The sequence below is a fragment of the Tamandua tetradactyla genome, chromosome 3 (genome assembly GCF_023851605.1).
Source record: "Tamandua tetradactyla isolate mTamTet1 chromosome 3, mTamTet1.pri, whole genome shotgun sequence".
Taxonomy (NCBI): Eukaryota; Metazoa; Chordata; class Mammalia; order Pilosa; family Myrmecophagidae; genus Tamandua; species Tamandua tetradactyla.
In genome coordinates, this window is record NC_135329.1 from 163,691,163 (window position 1) to 163,714,292 (window position 23,130).

Sequence of the window (23,130 nt, forward strand, 5' to 3'; positions counted from 1 at the left end):
TGTGAGTCCTCCAGAATTTTTTATTTTGGCTCTTTAGGGTCCCTGGAAAATCCCGTATAAATTTTAGGATGTTTTTCCATGTCCACAAATAGCACTATTGTGGTCTTCATGGAGATAGCATTTAATCTATATGTTGCTTTGGGTTTTATTGTCATCTAAACTGTGTTATGTCTCCCAATTATGAATCCAAGACATCTTTACATTAAAGCCCTCTGTAATTTCTTTTAACAATGTTTTGTAGATTTCAGTATACATGCCTTTCACTTGGTTGAATTTATTACAAGTATTTTATTCTCTTTGATCCTACTGTGACTGGAATTGTTTTCTTAATTTCCTTTTTGGATTTTTCACTGCTTATATCTAAAAATATAACTGATTTTGGCATGTTAATCTTTTTATCCTCCAACTGTACTGAATTTGTTTATTAGCTCTAACAGGTTTTGGGGTGGATTCTTTGGGATTTTCTAAGTATAAGATTATGTTATCTATTAGAGATAATTTATTTCCTTTATAATTTGAATAAATTTTGTTTGTTTTTCTTGCCTATTGCTCTGACTAAAGCTTCCAATATAATGTCTGATAGACTTGTAAAAACTGACATCTTTTTCCTATTTCTGATGTTAGGGAAAACACTTTATGTCTCACCACTGACTATATTAGAAGGGGTTTTTCATATGTGTTGTTTCTCATGTTGAGAAAGCTCTTTTCTGTTCCTTGTTGAGTGCTTTTATCAGGAAAGGGAATGGGATTTTGTCAAATGCCGTTTCTGCCTCAGTTTCCCTGCATTTTATTAATATGGTGTGTTACACTGATTTGCTTTCGTATATTGAAACATCCCATTGCCTTCTTGGGATAAATACCACTGGTCATGGTGAATAATCCCAATAATGGGCTGCTAAATTAAGTTTGCTAGTGGTTTGTTGATTTTTTTACATCTAAATTCCTAAAAGATTAGTTTGTACTTTTCTTGTAGTGTCTTTGTCTGTCTTTGATAGTGTGATGTTTTAGTTTGCCAAGGCTGCCAGAATACAATATACCTGAGATGGATTGACTTACTAAAGGGAATTTATTTAGTTACAAATTTACTAATTTAGGAAGGCACACGATGACAACTCATGAGTTTCTCTGCTAGCTTCTGGGTTCAAATGGCTATCCCTAAGGTGGTTCCTTTCTCCATCTCCAGAGGAGGTCTGGTTCTGAGCCAGCTCTGAGTGCTGAACTGAGGTGTGCTGAGCTGCTGAGCACTGCTGGCCATACTGAGCTCATTCTCTCTCTTCTACCTGTATTTTTAAGCCCCATTCATTGCAGAAGGCATACCTCTTAGCCAACCACAGATGCAACCATCTGCAGATGAGTTTCACATGCTGATGATTTAAGTCCACAGCAACAGGACAGTTGGGCACTATCACCTGGCCAAGTTGACATCTGAACCTATTGCATGCAATAATGCTGGCCTTATAGAATGATTTAAGATGTCTTCTTCTCTTCAATACTTCAGAAGAGTTTCGGAAATTTTGGCATTGATTCTTCTTTGAATGTTTGATTGACTTCACCTGTGAAGCCATCTGGTCCTGGGCTTTTTTTTATGTTGGGGGAGGGAGTGTGATTGCTGATTCAGTCTTCTTGTTATAGGTCTGCTGACATTTGAATTGTTCCTTTCTTGATACAGTGAAGATTTTTCTTTGTCTTTAGTTTTCAGAAGTTTGACTATAATGTATTTCTTTGGGTTAATCTTGTTTGGATTTTGCTCAGCTTCTTGAATATGTAAGTTTATGTCTTTTGTCAAGTTTGGGACATTTTCAGCCTTTCTTTCTGGACTTCTTCTTTCAGAACTCTGAAAACACAAATGGTAGATCTTTTTTTTATAGTCTTAAAGATTTTTGAAGTAGGCGTGCACATGCTCTCCTCCTCTCTCCCTAGCCAGTCTTATCTCTGTGGTTCAGATTATAAAATTTTTGCTGTTGTATCTTGTAGTTCACTGATCCTTTCCTCTGACCCTCTGTTCTGCTGTTGAGCCTATCCATTGAAGCTTTTTTTTTTCAGTTTTAAAATTTCCATTTCTTTATGTCTTCTGTTTTGTTGCTTAGACTTTCTATTTCTCTTGTTTGTGGTTTCTCATTGCTTCTTGAAGCATTTTTATGATAACTGCTTTCAAATCATTTTTAGATTATTCTAACATTTCTGTTATCTTGGTGTTGGCATCTGTTGCTTACCCTTTTTTCATTCAGTTGAGTTGTTCCTAGTTCTTGGTATGATGAGTGACTTTTGATTGAAACCTGGACATTTTCCATATTGTTATGAGACTCTGAATCTTATTTAAACCTAATGCTTTACCTGGCTTCCTCTGACACCTGTCCAACAGAAGTACAGGGGACACACTGCCTCATTACTACCAGGTATAAATAGAAGTCCAAATCCTCTAGTTGGTCTCTGTTGATTCCCAAAAGAGAGGGAGTTTCTTGTTACTGCTGGTCAGATGGGGGCATTCCAGCTCCCTGTTAGGCCTCCAATGATATTGTGGCAGTACAGCACATTATTGGCCAGTGGAAATGAAAGTCCGGGCTCCCTACTTGGTCTTCTTTGATGCCAGCATCACAGGAAGTTTGGGGAACACATTGTTACAGCCTAGCAAGGGTGGAAATCTAGGCTTCTCACTCAGCCTTGGTGGTGATATGGGTGGGGTTGGGCCAAAGATATGTAATTTTGGAAGCCCACTGGTGAATATTTGTGAACTCAGAGTTTACCTTAGGGGCCATAGAGACACTTTTCTGAATTATTTTTGGAGGGGTGTGGCGGCACATGGTTCAGGAACCTAACCCAGGTCTCCCACATGGAAGGCATGCATTCTACCACTGAACCACCTGTGAACCCTTCATAGAGACACTTTTATAAATTATTCTTAGGACTTTTTAAAAAACAAGCAAACGCAGTTCTCTCAAATCTTAGGCTTTCAGCTTAACTGGTTTCAGTCAGTTTCATGTGCAAGTAACCATAACCACAAATTCCATCTACATATAGTTTTTATACTTGAAAACTATTCATTTACTTCAGGCATCACTTCTCTGTTAATATCCTCTCTTTTAAACTAATAATAGCTAAACTGAGGTGATCCAAAGCAATAGTATTGTTGTTTCTTTGGCTTTAATTTTCTCAAGTATTAGGCTGCTAGAAGATATGAATGCTTATATTCAAAAAGAGATCCCAGATCAGTAGCCTGACTTTATACTTGAAGGAACTAGAAAAAGAAGAGCAAACTAAACCTAAAGCTAGAAGAAGTTCAGAAATAAGAAAATAATACACCAGAAATAAACAAAATAGAAAAGCAATAGAGGCAATCAACAAAACGAAAAGTGGGTTCTAAAAGTTCAGAAAACTTTACATACCTATAACTAGACTGACCAATTAAAAAATAAAGACTTGGGCAGTGCGACGGTGGCTCAGTGGCAGAATTCTCACCTGCCATACTGGAGACCTGGGTTCGATTCTCAGTGCCTGCCCATGTAAAAATAATAATAATAATAATAATAATAAAGACTCAACTTACTAAATCATAAATGACAGAGGTGGTATTACCACCACCCTTACAGAAATAAAAAAGGATTATAAAAAAATACTATGAACAAGTATATACCAACAAATTGGATAACTTAGATATAATGTACAAATTCCTAGAAATACATAAACTATCAAAATTGACTCAAGAATAAATAGAAACTCTGGATAGATCTCTAATAAGTAAGAAGATTACCTGGTTTCAAAAATTACTGCAAAACTATAGTAATCAAAACAGTGTGGTACTGTCATAAGGATAGACACATACACCAATTGAACAGAATTGGGAATCCAGAAATAAATCCTTATATCTATGAGCAATTAATTTTTGGCAAGGAGGCCAAGACATTCAGTGGACAAAGAATAGTTTCTTCAACAAATGGTGTTAGAGAACTGCTCATACAGATGCAAAAGAATGAAGTAGGACCCCTACCTCACACCATACACAAAGTCAACTCAAAATGGATCAAAGACTTAAGAGCTAAAAATTCTTGTATAGCTAAAAACTATAAAACTCTTAGAAGAAAACAGGGATGAATCTTTACAACCTTGGATTTGGCAATGGATTTGTAGAAATGAAACCAAATGCACAAGCAACAAAAGAAAAATAGATAAACTGAATTTCATTAAAATTAAAAACTTTTGTGCATCAAAGAACGATATTGGGAATATTAAAAGACAGTCCATAGAATGGGAGAAAATATTTGCAGATTGTATATCTGATAGGGGTCTATTATCTAGGTTATATAAAGAACTCTTAAAACTGAACAACAAAAGACAGCCCACTTAATTTAAAAATGGGCCAAGAACCCAAATAGACAATTTTCCAGAGAAGATATACAAATGACCATTAAGCACATTAGAAAATGGTGAATGTCATTAGTCATTTGGCAAATGCAAATCAAATCCATAATGTGATACTGTGTCAGACCCACTAGGATCACTATTTTATAAATAAATAAATAAATCACAAGGTTGGCAAGGATGTGCTAAAATTGGATCTCTCATACATTGCTTGTGGAAATATAAAATGGTTCAGCTCATGTAGAAAGCAGTTTAGGGTTTCCTCAAGATATTAAACATAGAAGTGCCATATGACTGAACAATTCTACTCCTAGGTGTATATCCAAATTGAAAACACATATCAACACAGATTGTACATGCATATTCTTAGCAGCACTATTCGTAAAAGCTAAAAGGTGGAAATAACCCAAATGTTCATCATCTGATAGATGGATGAATGAATTGTGGTACATCCATTTCATGGAATATTATTCAACCATAAAAAAGTATCTACGAAGTGCATGAAACTTGGATACTTTTTGCTAAGTGAAAGAAGCTAAACACAAAAGGTCACATATTATATGATTCCATTTATATGAATCTTTATCAATAGGTAAATCCATAGAGATAGAGAGCAGATATTGATTATTAGGGTCTTGGAGGAGAGGGGAGTAAGGAGTAACTGCTTAATTGGTATGGGGTTTCCTTTTGGGTTGATGAAAATGTCTTGAAACTAGATAGAGTTGATGGTTGCACAACGTTGTGAATTTATTAAATGCCACTGAATTATGCACTTTAAAATGGTTAATGGTTAATTTTATATTATGTGACTTTTTCCCAGTTGGGGGGAGGTAGAAAGTTGCTAGAGAAAGCTCTACTATATTTTCTATCTTTAGAGTCATCCCTAGCCTGATTTCTCATATCCTCCTCCATCCCACTAAATGTCCCTCTTCGTGGGGCTCTCCATTTTACTCTGTGGGGATGGCTGCATATGTTCCATATCCTCAAAGAGAAAGATTGCCAAAATGTTATCTGTGCTTTCTTCAGGGACCTTAAGTTTTTATTACCTTTGCTGCTTTTAATATTCAGTACTCAGTCTGAAATCTGAGGTCTATTCTCTCTTTCTCTGCTAACTATAAAAGTTTAGAATAATATGCTATACATTGTAAAGGAGTGAATATTTTGTCTATAAGTGATGGAGGAAGTTTTATGAAAATCAACTTGATTTTCAAAAATCAGTTGAACATTCGCGTTTCAAGAACTAATTGAAAAATATAGAGATGAACAGAAACTCAATATTTTTACCTTTACAGATGACTTTTATATTTACAAATCAGTTTTAGTCAGACTAACATTAATTTTTTTGCAGTTGTTTTATGCTTTTCCAACTTTTGATTTGATTCTTTTTGGCAAAGATCTCTTACAGAGAAGTTAAAAAAGAAGTACAAAGAATTCTGTATACCCTTCACCCAGATTCTCCAAATTTATCATTCTCTCCATCTCCCTTTCTCCTGAGATATTTGAAAGTTGGACATGATGCCCCTAACCTCCAAAATCTTCAGGGTGTATTTCCTAAAAATAGGGGCATTCTCATGTACAATCTTAATACAATTATCCAAATGAGGAATTTGACATTAATATAGTACTATTATTTAATATATTACTCTACTAGTCACATGTGGCTGTCTGAATTTAAGTTAATTAAAATTATGTAAATTAGAAATTCAGTTCCTCAGTCACCCTAATTACATTCCAAATACTCAGTAGTTGTATGTGTCCAGTGGCTATTGTATTGGACAGCATAGATATAGAACATTTCCAGCAGTGGGAAAGCTCTATTGGCCATAATGCTCTAGACATTCAAAAATTTAAAAGTATATATTTTTGTTGATAAAACTTAACATACAAACATTTCATATATGGTGTATAGTCAGTGGCTCCCAATATCATCACATAGTTGTGTGTTATTCACCATGATAATTTTTTTGAACATTTGCATCACTTCAGAAAAAGAAAAAACTCATACATACCACACCCCTTACCACTCCTCATTGACCACTAGTATTTCCATCTACTCTATTTATTTTAACATTCGTTCCCCCAATTTTTTTTTTTACCTGAGCAGGAGGGACCGGAAAATGAACCTGGTCTCCGGCATGGCAGGTGAGAACCTGCCATGGATCCACCACGGCCCACCCTGTTTTTTGTTTTTTTATCCATATTTTTTACTCATCTGTCCATACCCTAGATAAAAGGAGCATCAGACAGAAGGTTTTCACAGTCACACAGTCACATTGTAAAAGCTTCATCATTATACAATTATCTTCAAGAAACAGGCTACTGGAACACAAGTCAATAGTTTCAGGTACTTCCCTCTAGCCACTCCAGTACACCATAAACTAAAAAGGGATATCTATGTAATGTGTAAGAATAACCTCCAGGATCACCTCTCTACTGAAATCTTTCAGCCACTGACACTTTATTTTTTCTTATTTGTCTCTTCCCCCTTTTGGTCAAGAAGGTTTTCTCAGTCCCTTGATGCTGGGTCCTGGCTCATCCTGGGATGTCTGTCCCCCGTTGCCAGAGAGATATATGCCCCTGGGAGTCATGTCCCACATAGGGGGTGGGGCGAGGGGAAGACAATGATTTCAGTTTCTGTTGCTTAGAGAGAGGCCAAATCTGAGCATTGACAGAGGTTCTCTGAGGGTCACTCTTAGGCCTAATTTTAAGTAGGCTTAGCCTATTCTTTTCAGGAATAAGTTTCATTGGGGCAAACCCCAAGATTGAGGGCTTGGCCTATTGATTTGGTTGTCCCCACTGCTTCCAAGAATATCAGAAATTCTCCAAATGGGGATGTTGAATATTTCCCCCTTTTTCCCCAGGGGACTTTGCAAATATTTCTTTATTCACTGTCTGAATCACTCTGATATTTAATGGGGCATCACACTAACCTGGACAAACCAACAAAATCGCATGCCCTATTCAAGATTCCATGTACTTATAGTGTTCAACTAAACTGACCATACAAGTTAAATTAGGAAATTCACTACCCAAAATATAAATTTTGCAGCAAATAAACATCTCTCCCTTTAGTCTTACACAGAAGTTAAAGTTTTAAAATATGGATGGTACCATCCTTTATGCAGTCTTCTGGTGTGCCTTAGTTGTCCTACACAGATCAGCTTCATTCATAGCTCTTCTTGATATCTGATCACTTTCTCGACTTTTTAAACAGTTCCTATGTGTGGTACTGTTGACTTCATAGTTTCAGCACTCTAACACAGAGTCTCAAATAGACATTCAAATTTTGCACGTTGTTCCACTTAATGTCTTTTATAACAAAAGGAAAATATTAGTTTTGGTTTAGGATCCAGGTCACAATCACATATTGCATTTAGTTGTCATTTCTCTTTGGTTTCCTTTAATCTGGAGTCCTTTTTCAAAATTAATTTTTCTATCATGGTCTTGACATTTTAAAGAATACAGGCCAGTTATTTTATGGAATGTCCCTCCTTTGGGGTTTGTCTGACATTTCCTCAAGAGTAGATCCACTAATGAATTTTTGTAGACACTAACATAGAAGTACTGTTGTGTACTTGTTAATGGCCATGCTCATGAAAGACAGTTAACATTACTTCAGGGTTGAAATTGGCAAGGTCTGTTTATATAACGTGGATATCTATCTGTCCAAAGTCTTCTCTGAGGAAAAATATGAGGATGATAATGGGAACAACTTTCTAGAAAGTAGAAACTGTATTTGTTCATCAAACAAATACAGCCTAGCATTATATTTGGCACAGTTAGTGCTCAGTAAATGTTTGTTGAATGAATGAATAGCAGGTTCATCTGTTTCTATCTTCAGTTCTTTTAGGTCATTTTTTAACTGAACAATTTTTCACGTAGGAGTCATTTTTACTTTTAACATTTTGCTGCCCCACATACCTGTAACTATCTACTAAAGAATTTCCAAATTGTTCCTTGTGAAAAAATATGTATGTTGAAATTTTATAAAAGGGGGTGGGAGTTTCATGTAGGGAAATGAAAAATGAGGTTGTTTTTCTTTCCTGAACTTTGCTCACAAAATCTTTAATATGTTACTGCACTGTGAATCTCGTAGAGGTAGGAAAGTACCTGATGTTTTTAAAGCTATTTGATGAGAAAACCCATTTTTCTCAGTTTCTCGGGGACTGTAATGTCATGGAACATACTTTGGAAAATGCTTCCTTTCTTTAGACTGACTTATTTTGTGTTGTTTTGTCATTTTTTTGTCTGCTTGTTACTTGCCCAGAATGAATTTTCTTTCTCACTAATACAGACAGCCTGCATTCTCAGCTAAATATGACATGTCTTTATGAAGCCTATTGATTTCCTAAAAAGTTCAGCCCCTGAATTAGAAATAGCCTTAGGAGGATTACCCATCTAAATGTTTGCTGTACATTCATCAAACCAATTAATACATTTTTTTGAATTTTTAACATTCTTCATAAACCATTCTATACACCTTGGTAAATGTTTTATAATCTAATAAAAAATAGTAAAAATGTTAAACATTCAAGGAATGAGAATCAGTTTCTCAATGACAAAATTATTGAAAAAAAAAGTCCATAGAAATAGAATCAAGAGGAGTCTATATAAATAGTAATATGGAGAACGGTGAATTCCTTTGAGCTGTAACATCACATTTTTTGCATGTTGCACACATTGTTTAGCCGTTTCTAAACACATTTCCATTTACGTCATTTGTAAAAACTGCCTAGACTCATATTCTGGAAAACTGACAAAGCTGTAATGAACAGATGTAGATTCCATAATTGTAATTGGCTTTTACTCTAAAATAATTTTCTGGCTCATGCATCATTCATAATTTCTTATTTTTCCCTATTTTTACCTTACGAATTTGAAAGGGTATCTTTCACAGTCAAGGGTATTTTTGTTGACATTTTTAAAAATCAAAATTTTATACAGCCTATGGATTCTTTTTTATCACCTATACTTAAACCCAGAATTTTATATAAGGATGTCACTTTTAAAATTACAATTGATATTTTTCTTTACATAATCCTTTTTTTCATTTCACTTTTATATTTCCCAAACATATCTGTTTTAAATGACCCCCCCTTTTTTTAACTCTTTTCCCAATTAATAATATAAGATATCATTTATGTTTTTCCCATAAATTCAACTCTTTCTGAAGAATGATTAATATTAGTAGAGCCTCAAACAGCAATAAAAAGATGTATTCTCATGTTACTTGTTTTATTCTGACAAGATATTTTATAAAAACACTGAAACAAACTTCACATTACAAAGTAATACTAATTCAGGTGAATACCTGTTAGCCTTAAGAGAACCAAATAATCTGGTCCTAAGCATACTATGTGTGCATTTTCAAATAAGATAAAATAAACCTGAAAAATTCTGATCTTAAACTCCTTTGATAGTTTTTGACTGTTGCTGGATCTTATTTGAATAAAGAACACAATATTTATTAATAAAGGAAAGATTGCTTTCTAATTATTTTTTCAGTATATAGGTTCTTTTAATTGAATTACCAAAATATAAAGCAAGTGTTTTGGCATATTGTTGTTTGTCGTAAGGAAGATTTAATAGGCTTGTTATGGACTATTAATATAAACAGAAGTCATTTAGAGTTCAGATATATATTTAGAACTAGCATGTGTGCAAAAAGATACAAAGTGAATCAAGAAATTCTGGAAAAGATAGTCTGAAAAGGAGAAATTGTTCTTTTCTGGTTAACTAGCATTAATGAAATAAATGTGGAAAGGAGATTTAAATGTGTTCTTTATTTTGAAGATTTTTGTTTAGAGCCTCAAATGGTAATTTAGAATTGGCAGATATAAATCTGTAAAATTATAGAACTCCATCAAAAATAGTAGTTACGTAAATATAATTTCAAACTTGGAATCCCAAAATGATTTACAGCAGTTAGTTTTAAGAGATGACTATGAACTGGCTATCTGTGTGAATTTAATAATCAAACACTATTTGTTACAGTATGCTACAAATTCAGAGTAATTACATATAAATTAGTTGTCTGATTTTGAGAATGTCTTTATCATACTATTTTATATAAAGACAAGAAATCATAATATTTGTTCTGACTATGCAAATGTAAATAGGAATTTGAGTGAGTGGTTTGTTCTTTAACTTCTAAATTGTTGATTAGAGAGGTCTATATAAAATTTGAAAGCACATGCCAAGTAGGTTTGCTGTATGATTTTTGCAGCCTATGGAAAACTAAAACCTTGGTGACCTTTTGGTCTTGTTGACCACATGCATGAAGATGATCATCTGCTAATCTCTACTAATAACTGATGCATCTTTGTACGGAAGATAGCAGAACAGTTTTTACTTGTGCTGCATTTGCTCTTTTGAAAAATGCTTTAATGACAATTTTTCTTTAATCATTTTATTCCTAAAATTGTAAAATAATGAATGTTTTACATTTAAAAAAGATAGTTTTAAAATAAAATTTTCAACACATCTATTCCTCTATACTTTGATTGGTATGTTTTATGAGTTTATTTTAGATACTATAATTTTCTGAAAAGTCATCGATATGAATGACTTGGACTTATCAGAACACATTGAAGACTTGCATACTTTTACATAGAAATTAGGTATTGGTTTCATATTAGAAATGTAAGGGAAAGTTTTGCTAATGGATGGTGATGATGGTAGCACAACATTGTGCAAATAAAAATTTAAAGAAAGAAAGAAAAGAAAGAAATGTAAGGGAGAAATCCAAGTATGAGATTTTTCTTGTTTACTCACAATCTCTTTGACTTTTAACAGGCATTTAAATTTATTAAGCTAGTACTTTTCAAATTTTAATGTGCATGTGAATTACCTGGGAATCTTGTTAAAATCCGGATTCTGGTTTAGTAGTTTGAGGGTGAGGTTTGAAATTCAGCATTTTTACAAGCTCCCACCAGATGATGACTGTGCTTCTAGTCCAGTGATCAGCAAACTTTCTACAAAAGATCCATTATATTTTAGACTTTGCAGGCAAGAGAAGAAATTGAGGTACTTACTTAACAAGGGGAAAAAAACAAATGTCCACAAAATTTTTTAGATGAAATTAAAAATGTAACATTGAATACACTTTTTTAAAATTAGGGTCTATTAATGAGAAGAACGAATTCTTCCTTGGTGGAGGGATATCATTTCACTTAATTGACATTCAAAGGTGGTGTATTCTATCATCAAATTTGATTGCAAATGTTAATCTGTTAATGTTGAAAATTTCCTTTTCATGTCCATTGAGTTCTGAAATACACCACTGGAACTACAGTTTGAGCTCAGAAAATATATTTGCTTCAGATTTGCATGGGAAATCTCACCTCTTGTGATTTTTGACAGCCCAGGAAGTGATTTAAATGTGTCATTTAGCATATTTTGGACACCTTTAGGATACTTAGTTGTCATCAGAATAACTTTTCTACAGTATAAGTTTTGTGCATAAGCACTCTTTTGTCTTGCATTTTTAAGTTGAATTCATAAAGAAACATGATCAATTCTGTAGCAAAAGCTAATTTTCAAGGCCATTCTTGTGCCTTGTCCTTGATCAGAAAATTTCAGTCTTGGCCTTGTGCCAAAAAAGTTGCTTTTTTTAAGACACCATTAAGAAAATGAAAAAGCAAGCCAGAGAATGGGACAAAATAATTACAAAGCATATATTAATAGATAAAGGAATTGTGTCTATAATACATGAAGATTCTTACAACAAATAGCGTAATCTTAAAATGGGCAAAATATTTAAATAGAAACTTCACAAAAGAAGTATGAATGGCTAATAAGCACACACGAAATGCTTAAGATCATTAATTATCAGTGAAATCAGTAAAACTATAATGCTGTACCACTATTTATCTATTAAAATCACTTCTAAAAAACTGACAAAACCAAGTGTTCTTGAGAATGTGTAGTAACTAGAATGCTCATGCTTTTAATGGGAATGTAAAATAGTACAACCACTTTGAAAAATAGTTTCATATAAAGTTAAGCATACTCCTAGCATATGGCCTAATAATTCCACTCCTAGGTATTTATTTATACAAGAAAAATAACACGTCTGCACAGAGATTTGTACTCAAATGTTAATAGCAGCTTTCCCTAGCAGCAGCCCCAAACTGAAAAAAAAAAAATGTAAATGCCATCAGTATGTGACTGGATAAACAAATTGTGGCATACATCCATATTAATGGAACACCACTCAGCAATGAAAGGGAATGACCTGATAACACACAACAATAGGGATAAATCTCAAAAGCATAGTACTGCATGAAATAAGCCATACACAAAAGCTACATCGTATGCAATTCCATTTATATGAAGTTCTAGCAAATACAAACTAATCAACAGTAACAGAAAGCAGATAAGTAGTTACCAAGGGCCAGGAGTGAACGGAGGGATTGACTGAAAGAGTACATAAGGAAATTGGATGATGGAAGTGTTCTATGTCTTGACTGTAGTAATGGTTATACAGTTGTAAAAATTTTCAAAATTCATCAAAGTCTGGGAAGCATCTGACATATTGATAGAACACCAAGTAGCCCTATGGAGAATTCTACAAGATTAGGAACTAAGGCCTATTGCTAACAGCCAGCAAGAACTAGAGATTTCAGCCAGAAATCCAGGTTAAATGAGCATCTTGGAAGCAAATCCCCAGTACCACTCAAACCTTTAGAGGACTCTCCTCTGGCTGGCAGCTTGACTACAACTTTATAAGAGACTCTGACTCAGAAGGACCCAACTAAACCATTCCTGATTTTCTGTCCACAAAAACTGAGTAAATGTTTGTTGATTTGAGCACAAACAAAAAACCTACTTCTCAAACTGAACGCTTTAAATGGGTGTGTTTTACTTAATTGTGTGTAAATTATGCCTCAGTAAATTGGATTTTTTTTAAAACAACCCTGGTTGAGAGTTTCAGCTAACATGTGAAAGAATCTTGTAAATTATAAATCAGTATCTAAATGTTTTATTGTCATTGTTTTAATTACTTCCCAAGAGATATGCACATTACAGGTACAGCCACTGAAAATCTGCACCCCTTTCATCAGGAAGCTATTTATGCTGAAGTCATAACTGATCAGTATACATTTATAGTAAATATTAGGTAATTGGAATATGTTTGACTTCCCCAAAAGAAGGGCCAGTACTTCTGAACTGTTTACCTACCACCCAGGATTTAAATATACTATAGTTACTACTTAGCACTTCCCAAAATAGAAATGATGGTAATATCATGGTATAACATAATAAGTTTTGACTTTATATCAGGAAGCCTAGTGTTCAGTCTCTACTTAGGTACTAATAAAACAGTCATAAGGTTATTACTCATACTTCTCTGGAGCCCAATTTTCTTCTTCATGAAATTGAAATTCTTGGTCTAGGGTCTTTTACAGCTTTAAAATCTATGAGTCCATGCAGTAGGAACCTTAACAGGGTATGCTACACTTCATTTTTCTGGACTTAATAATTGCCCCATTTTTTGTTCATTAGCTTTCGTTCTTGAATTAGAAATATATCCTCTCAGTATGGTCCACGATACTTGATGATCTCTCATTTTATCATTTTATCATGGAGACATCCCTCCTGAAGCCTTCCTTCCTTCCTTTACTCAAATCCAGACTAATTGCTCTCTGGCTTCTACTAAATGTTATCCTGGCATTTCTCACTGCCATAGTTTTAGAAATTTACTTCACTTCCCTTTGGGTTAGATCCCATGTCTCTTTTTTTCTCTTCTACTTTCTTATTATGGTAGATATATCTTCTGGTGGTTTCCTGAGAAAGTGGGTAGAGGAGGTCAATATTTTTTATCTCCTTTACAGGTCTGAACATGTCTGTAGTCTTAAACTCGGGTAGGTGTAGAACTCTCTTATGGAAGGAATGTTCACTTAGTATAGTCATGCCTTACTCTATTGTGTTCCGGTTTCTGAGGTTCTTGTTAGGAAGTATGATGCCATTTTGATTGCTGATACCTCATACATAACTTTTGTTTTCTTCTCTCTAATCTTCTAGGATCTTTTCTTTATTCCCAAGATTCTAAAATATCACAGTGGTGTGTTCTGGCATAAACTTTTGTTGTCCATTTTAGAAGATGGAAATTCAGCTCCTTTAGAGTTGGAAAACTATTGTGGGTTAACTATTTGAAGATTTCCTTCTACTATGTTTTTTCTTTCTGAAATTCCTGCTAGTCAGATATTAAGATTCCTGGGTTGGTACTCTACTTTTCTTATTTTTTCTCTCCTGTGTTACATTACTTAGTCTTTGTGTTCTACATCCTGGAAGATTTCCTCAACTCTTATCTTCTAAATATCCTTTTGAATTAAAAATAATTTTCATTGTATTTTTTCAAGTTTCAAGAGTTGTTTATTGCTCTCTTCTCATTTCATGAATGTAACAGTTTTCTTATATTTCTTTTAAAATACTGATTATATTTTCAACTTTTAATTTATTGTTGCCTTTGTTTCTAGAATTTGCATGTGTATATGTCTGTTTTTGTCTTAGAGGCTTTTTAAAAATATTTTGTGATCTTTGGCTTTTATTTCATATTTTGAAAATGAGGCACTAAAAATATTAAGAACACTGTGTGTGTGAGTATGTGTTGGTGACAGGAGAGGATTTCCACTGGTTTGAAAATTGGCTCTTAATTGCTAAGTTCCCAAATGTTTTATCTATAAGTCTTTTTAATTTTTTAAAAATTTTTATTCTGTTACTATAAATACAGTCTATTTCCCTTCTTAATCACATTTAGATATATAGTTCAATGTTGTTATTCACAATGTTGTGACATTTATTTTAATCTAGCTGTTTCTTCTTTTAGCCATTAAAGCGTTTTTCAGTTGCAAAATTCAAATGTAATCTGAATTTATCTCCTGTAATACCAGAATTTTAGTCATAATAAATAGCTGCATGTACCATGGTCAGGCAATTATTTCTTTCTTAAATATTCAAATATAGAATTTAAAGCAAATTTTCTTACATTTTTGCAAATGTTTTCTTCCTTAGATCCTGTGTTTCATACCAGGTAGTTAGTTTGCTCTGTAATTACTCATGTAACTTAGTAATGTAACTTAGTTACATAAGTGTAGAAATCAGTGATCAAAAAAGCATAAAAATTATTTTGAAATTCTATTCATTTCTTTCTTAATTGTGCTTTCCTACGTTGAAATTAGCCTATGACATTTAGCCCAATATTCAGATCTTAGCTTTGTCATTTTCAGCTTTTGAAAGTTATTCAAACCTTTTCATCCTCTGTTTCTTTTCTTTCTTTATAAAAAATGGAATAGTAATACCTATTTCATAGGATTGTTGATTAATTAATATTAGGTGAGCAAACATTACAAAAGTGAGAAATTTTTATTTTATTCCAGAAAGTTAAATTTAACAATGTACCGTGTATTAGACCCAACAGTTTGACTTTTTTTTTTTTTAGCACATATGAAGAACTAGTAACAAAAAAGAGAATTAGATCTTTTAATCCCTTCAGTTCCATCTGCGTATAATAAAAAGCAGGTAGTCTATTTGAGGGGCTCGATTTGTGGTTTTCTATATTCTTTTGTACTTTGTTGACGCTGGATAGCTTTCAGACATGTATTGTTAAGTAGTCAAATCTAAAGTATTCTAAAAACTATTTTTCTAGTGTTTAAACAATTTCCATTTAGTCTAGTATTACTCAGTAACTAAATTTAAAAAATATTTAAATGCAGAGGCAAAATGGTACTTTGTAGCCAGACAGATAAAGGTTTGAATCCCCAGCACTAGATGTGTGACCTTGGAATAGTTGTACAATATCTAAGCCTAAGTTATCTCCAGCAGTTTAAATGATAATGAGTAAGTGTTTATAAAGTGTCTAGCATGATTTATGTTTTTATGGAACATAATAGGCACTCAGAAAAAGTTAGCTGTATATCATCATCATTATTATTAAATGACAATTGCAGATTGAACCCAATATGTACTAGTAGCTGATTATTGGTGAGTGCTCATTCTAACCAGTATTTTCAAATTTGTGTGAAGAATAAATCTATTACTATTATTTGAAAGTGCATACTTTGTTGGTTGTAGATTAAGGGCATTATCTTTATTGAAGATTGTGTGTTACATGGAATTTTTTTTTTTTTTTTTGGTAGTGCATACTCTGGGAATCAAACCCGGTCTCCCCCATGGCAGGCAAGAATTCTACCACTGCCTTTGCACTGCCCCTACATGGAAATTTGAAACAATAAGTTTATGTTGCTGAGATTCTTGATTAGATAATCATTATTATTGAGTGCTAGCCTGACTTGGTTTAAAGTTTAAATTATGAAATATTTAACCTGTAAGTACCTGTGTTTAACTTCTATAGATGGTAGTAGGTGCAGTAATAAGGATATTTATTATTAAAAATATTATTAAAAATAAATATTTATTAATACTGGCTTAATTACTAAGTTGAGAGAATTAAAAATGTATGGAGTTTTTCACATACTCGCAAATGAAATCCTGCAAGTTAACAGAGGAAGAAATTAATTCACAATTACTAAAAACCATGTTTACCAAGTCTTAATTGTCACAAATACTGATAATGAGAGTCATATTAAAAAAAACTATTACTTTGTCTCTGCCTCAGGCTTTTCATGTATCTCTCTTTTCATTTGCAGCTTGTAGGGTTTTTTTATGCACCTGTGTTTTCTCTTGCGATTTAATTAAATGTCTTTTGAAATGAGTTTTTTTCATTAGTGCTTCAGTAATATGTACACTCCAAAAAACGTTAGATAATACAGATAAAAATCAAAAATTAAAATTACCTATAGTTCTGCCCCCCAGTAATACACACTGTTAATATCTCAGGTTTTACTTTTATGGGCTTTATTTTTTTATGTATGTATACATCCATACGCATATACCCACCCCAATAAAAATACATATTTTTATTTTATTAAAATGAAATTAAATAAAGCTTATTAAACTTACAGTGTTTCTTTAATTATCAATTGTCTTATATAGCCCTTTGAATTTTTCTATTGGGTTGTTTATTTTTTAGTTGACTTGAAGTGTTTTTCTATGTAAAACGTACATAACATGGTTAACATATATATGTAATATATAACAATATGTATGTGTAATATATAACAACATCAAAATATGTAACAGTGCTGCCACACTTATGGTATTTTTTCTGTTACCAATTTTTAATTTTCAGTGAAATCTTCCAGTATTTTTTCTTTGAGGTATACTTTTGGTGTTAGGCCTTTCTTACCTCAAGATTATGCATTTTTATATTTTTACTAGTTCTTTATGATTTATATGTTTACGTTTAACTCTCTATTTCTTTGGTAAATGCTTCAAGTACTCTGAAAGCCAAATCTAGGGGATAGGAAAGTATATGTGTTGTAAACTGAACAGCTGTTACCAACATTTCATTGTCCGGAAATATTTCCCAAAACATCCTTCGAAGGCCTGAAAGGTTAGAGATTCATCCGTCTTATCTTAGTCTTTAGTATAGAATTCACTTAAAGCCAAAAAGGGACTTAGAATGTAGAGCCTTAAGTTTGAATGAGATTAGAAATACCATCAAAGTGAAGCATTTATTCCACAGTCTTGCTTTTGAAGGCTTAAGATGACAACCCTTGCTTATATGTTTTCTAGAGATGCTACAATATGTAAATAAACCAGAATATTCAAAGACATGTAGATATTGCACCCAAAAAAGTATTCTTCTGTGTGTAAGAATGCAGAGTTCTCAGTCCCCTGTTAGACTTACCCTTCTTCCCACTAATGATCTAAGTTCCCCAAAGACTCTAAATATTATCCTGACTTTGGGCAAGGGACATCTGATCTTCACTGCCTCGGGTTGAAGTATTTTGTCTCACCTGTATTATCTACTATAAAAGTGTTCTTGGCCACTATCATTCTCATTCTGTTCTCTGATTCAAAGACTGAATTTCTCATTCTTAGCTGCGTGACCTTTGGAAAGTTACTTAGCCTCTGTGTCAGTTTCGTCATCTTTAAAAGGGGAGAAAATAAGAGTACCTATCTTACAGGATTGTAAGGGTTAAATTATTTAACTCATATAAGTCATTTAGCACTTGGCACATAAGTGCTTGTTTTTAGTATCACTGCCATCATCTTACAGGCAGGTGTAGTAATTTATTACAGAGCTCTCTGATCTTCTCCTGCTAACTAGGCACCTTCTATCTTTCTCAGCTTGGGCTACCCACTTACCAACATCTGTCACTTGTTCTTCTACACCTGTGCTATAATAATCAAGTCGGCCTAGCAAGTATGCTGACTTAATTCTTAACTGTCTTGCTTATCCCAGGGGTAGAAGTGGCAGAATGCTGAGGAACTTCTGTAGATCATTTGTGCACTTTGCTGGAAATCTGGGTTAGAATTTGGGGGTGTTATCTCAGACCTCTTCTGCCATTCTTTTGTGGCTATCTAATTTCCTCAGTATTAGGTTTTTCCTCTCTACTTAAGTTCAGAGATGTGGTAACTTCAGTTATGTTCTTTGAACCTTCCTCTTTTCTGTATCTTCATAGGACAATCATCTGTTTCTTCCCCTGCCCTATCCTCAATGCCCTATCCTCAATGCTTAGGCTTCTGATCTTCCAAACGAACCTCTCTTGGAATGAAAGCAAAAGCATTTCTATCACTGAATGAGTACTTAAGTATAAGAAATGAGAGCCTTACTATGAGCAGCTTATTTTGGAATTATTAAGCCAATAATTTTAACACTTTTATTTTCAGTTTTATCTGCCCTACTCTCTGAAGGTCATATTTATGAATGAAGGGAAATAGTAAAAGGAGATTAACAATGGGAAGTGAAAAATGCAACCATTCAGTATCTAAAAATACCCTATTACAGTCGTTTTAAGGTCATTTGAAGCAGGATACTTCCACTGTACCCAAATGTACTACAATAAGATCATTACTTTTTAAAAACTTCTACCTTCTTTAAGATTCATGTCTTTCTATAATTAATTGAATATATTATCAGAGGATATTTTTATTTTGGCCATTTAACAATTGGTTCTTATGTAACTGTAATAATCCTCAATCTTCACTATAAATAAATTACTTTTAGTTTCACCAATTTAGGATGTGAAAAAAATAGAGGCTGTAAATTGTAGAAAGGGGAAAATTGGAACTAGAATAAAGGTGAAAACTAAGGGCAGCATAATGGTTGTAGTAACAAAAATAAGAAGTGGTGGTCAGGTGGCTTTTGTTACTTGTGCCGGTCTTAAGGACTGAATTTTTTTTTTTTTTTATCATTGAATATTTTTAGTGCCTACTATTAAATATGATAGCACCTCTAGCCAAAGACATTTTGCCCAGAGTCCACACAGTCTAGGATAGATTTAAAGGGCTTTCCCAAGTGTCTTGTCTGTCTAGTTCATCCGTATAACCCAAACATGTAGGAGAATGCTTGGGACATAGAGGTTCAAATAACAATAATAAAAGCAGCTAATGTATTGTTCTTGCGATGTTAGGCACTGTTTTAAAACTGTTATATCCTTATTTATATGTATATATTGACTCATTTAATCCTCAGAACAACTTATGAAGGTAGGTACTGTTAATATTCTTATTTTTTACAGATGAGGACATCGAGGAACATAAGTAACTTGCCCAAGTTCCCTTGGCTAAAACTGGCAGAACCAGAATACAAACTTAGTCTGCCTGGCTTTAGAGTCCATCTCTTCACCACTAAGCTACATCTTTTGTTTATTTATTGTTTATGATATCAATGAATGAATGACGCCACATGCACATTTGCCAAAAAAAAAAAAAAAGACGTCCCAGGGTTAAAAAAGAAGAGAAAGTGATAGTTGAAACAGATGGGGATGTGTCTTGAGGCAGAGAGGTCAGGTGAAGATGAAATAGTAAAATGAGCATCAAGGTTGGGGTGAAGATGGAGGAAAACAAGAGGATGAAAGATGTAGTCAAGGTCAGGTATTTCTAAAAACAAAAAGAACATTCTTCAAGTCTTTTTTTGTTTAAGCTGCAAAAGGTGCCACTAACTGATCACATTTTATTTTTTTATATAAGAAAATTGCTTAATACATTTATATCCTTACATAGTTTATTGTAAGCAATATAATAAGTTTGCCTATTCATAAACACTATTTACTTATATTTATGGCATCTATATTTTTCAAATCGTAAGCTCAAGTACATGGTTTGGCAAAATTTCTTTCCTCGTTTGTTGATATGTTTATATGAGAAACTTAATAAATGCGTAACCATCAAATCACATCAATTTGTATATTTTATATATATATATATATATATATATATATATATATATATATATATATATATATATATATATTGGTATGGGCAGTCTCTGGGAATCAAACCTGGGTCTTTGGAATGGCAGGCGAGAATTCTGCTACTGAGCCACCATTGTACTGCCCTAAATATATATTTTTAAGAACTATGTTACAGGTAACACATCTTTGAATCACTTTTACCACAAGTGACTAATTCATCTCTTTACATTTATTTAATTTTGTGGTTTTATTGATCACCAGTGACTTTCCTAATAGCCAAATGTTATCAGCAAAATGATCTCTGCATCCTTGCTCAAAATTAGTTCAAGTAGTTTTGCATTTTTTGTGTTTATTACTAATATTTACATTGCCATGATCTTTACATATATTACAATATCTTTTACTTCTGGGAAGCTTCTCTTTGACCAACTCAACTAGCAGGTTCTTATTGTAGTGTTATTTAAGAACCCAAATTTATCATAAATATCATCCTGTGACAAAGCAAGAAGAAAAGTTTCAACAAATTTTATATTTTTGCTGAATCATCTCATAGAAGGTCTTTTAAAAACTGAAACAAATAAATATCTTAAAAGTTAACATAATCCAGATGATTAACATAGAATTCACTAATCAATTATATTTAAGTCACAGTGAATGTTACTGTTAGCCATTTGCTCTGTTGATTCTCTTACCTTGGCAAAAATTACAATTTTTATGTTCTTCTAAATTTAGATATAAGAGCAGATGTTCATGTATAACTTTTAGCATTACTATAATTTGCCTCTCTATTTTGGAAATAGGATCAACAGTCTATAAAGATAGTCCCCCCAAATTCTTAAGAATAATGGGGAGATTTTCTACTGATGATGCGCTGCATCTTTGAACTTGTTTTTAATGGTATATTTTCTTTTCAATTTTTATTAATTTTGTCTGTTTAACTTTTTATTTTGAAATAACTTCAAACTTACAGTCAGTTACAAAAATAATACAAACCCCATATAGAGAACCAGAGAACTCCCACACTTCAGATACACAGATTCATCAATTTTAACATCTTGCCACTTTTGCTGTATTGCCGTCTCTCTCCCTCTCTTTGAGATTAACTGGAGGTCATTATTGTTTCAGCCATTATTTGAGATTATTTGCAACTATTTCACTCAAACTGCAAAACTTATTGATGCCCACAGTGTATTAGATACTGATTAGGCTCTGGGATAAAATAATGAACAAGGCTTTCATTCCTCATGGAACACCCATCATACTCCTCCTTGAATACATAATATTCCTTGTACATTTAGTTATCAAGTTGAAGAAATTTGACATTGATATAAAGCTAACATACTATATTCCAATTTTTTCATGTGTCCCAATCATGTCCTTTTAAGCCTTCTTTCTTCCCTTGTTAGATACCATCCAGCATCATAGGATCACGTATTGCTTTTAATTGTCATTGTCTCTTTAGTTGCCCCTTCTTTTTTTTATTGTTGTAGGAATATATATACAACATAAATCTTTCCACCCAACCCTTCTCAAGTAATCTGTGGGATTAATCACATTCACAGTATTGCACTACCCTCACCACCATCCATTGCTAGAACTTTCCCTTCACCCCAAACAGAAACCCTATACTCATTTTGCATGAACTCCCATTACTGCGGTTGCCTCCCCTGGTAACCCACACTTCTTTCCGTCACTATAAGCTTCCATATTCTCTGATATTTTCTTTGTGGCTACTACAGGGCTTAAATTTAACATCCTAAATTTATAACTGTCTCATTTTCTTTGACACCAACGTAACAGATTCAATAACATATATAAACTATGAGCCTATATCCCTCTATTCCCCCACCTTTATGAAGTTCTTGTCACATACAACTCATTTATACATTGAGTCCAAAACCATTGATTTATTATTACATTTTATGTATTTACAATTTTGATCCTGTAGGAAATGAAAAGTAGAATTACAAGCCAAAAATACAATATCCCAGTATTTTAATTTACCATGTGATTATCTTTACTGAAGAGCTTATTTCTTTAAGTGGCTTCAGTCAGTTGTCTGGTACTCTTTCAACCTGCAGAACTCCTTTTAGCATTTCTTTTAGGACCAGTCCAGGGGTGTTGAACACCCTCAGCTTTTGTTTCACTGGAAATATCTTAATCCCTCCTTTATTTTTGAAAGACAGTTTTGCCAGATGGAGAATTCTTGGTTAATTTTTAACTTTCAGCGCTTTAAATGTCATCCCACTGCCTTTTTACCTCTGTGGTTTCTGATGAGAAATCAGCACTTAATCTTATTAAGGTTCCCTTCTTTGTGACATATTGCCTCTCTCTTAAACTTTCAGAATTCATTATCTTCGGTATTTGACCATTTGATTATAACGTGGCAGTGTGGGCTTGTTTGGATTTATACTGTTTGAAGTTCTTTGCACACCTTAGATATGTATATTTATGTCTTTTGTTAAATTTGGGAAGTTTTCAGCCATTATTTCTTTGAATATTCTCTCTA

The 23,130-nt window shown here is 33.3% G+C and overlaps 1 long non-coding RNA gene across 1 annotated transcript in view; it reads left to right on the forward strand.

Moving 5' to 3' along the window:
• Window positions 1–16,588, forward strand: part of LOC143676455 (uncharacterized) — a 47,971-nt gene extending 31,383 nt beyond the window's left edge. The window contains exon 3 of the long non-coding RNA XR_013172096.1: window positions 16,497–16,588. This is a non-coding gene — a long non-coding RNA (uncharacterized LOC143676455). The remainder of the gene's footprint in view (window positions 1–16,496) is intronic.
• Window positions 16,589–23,130: the final 6,542 nt, after the last annotated feature.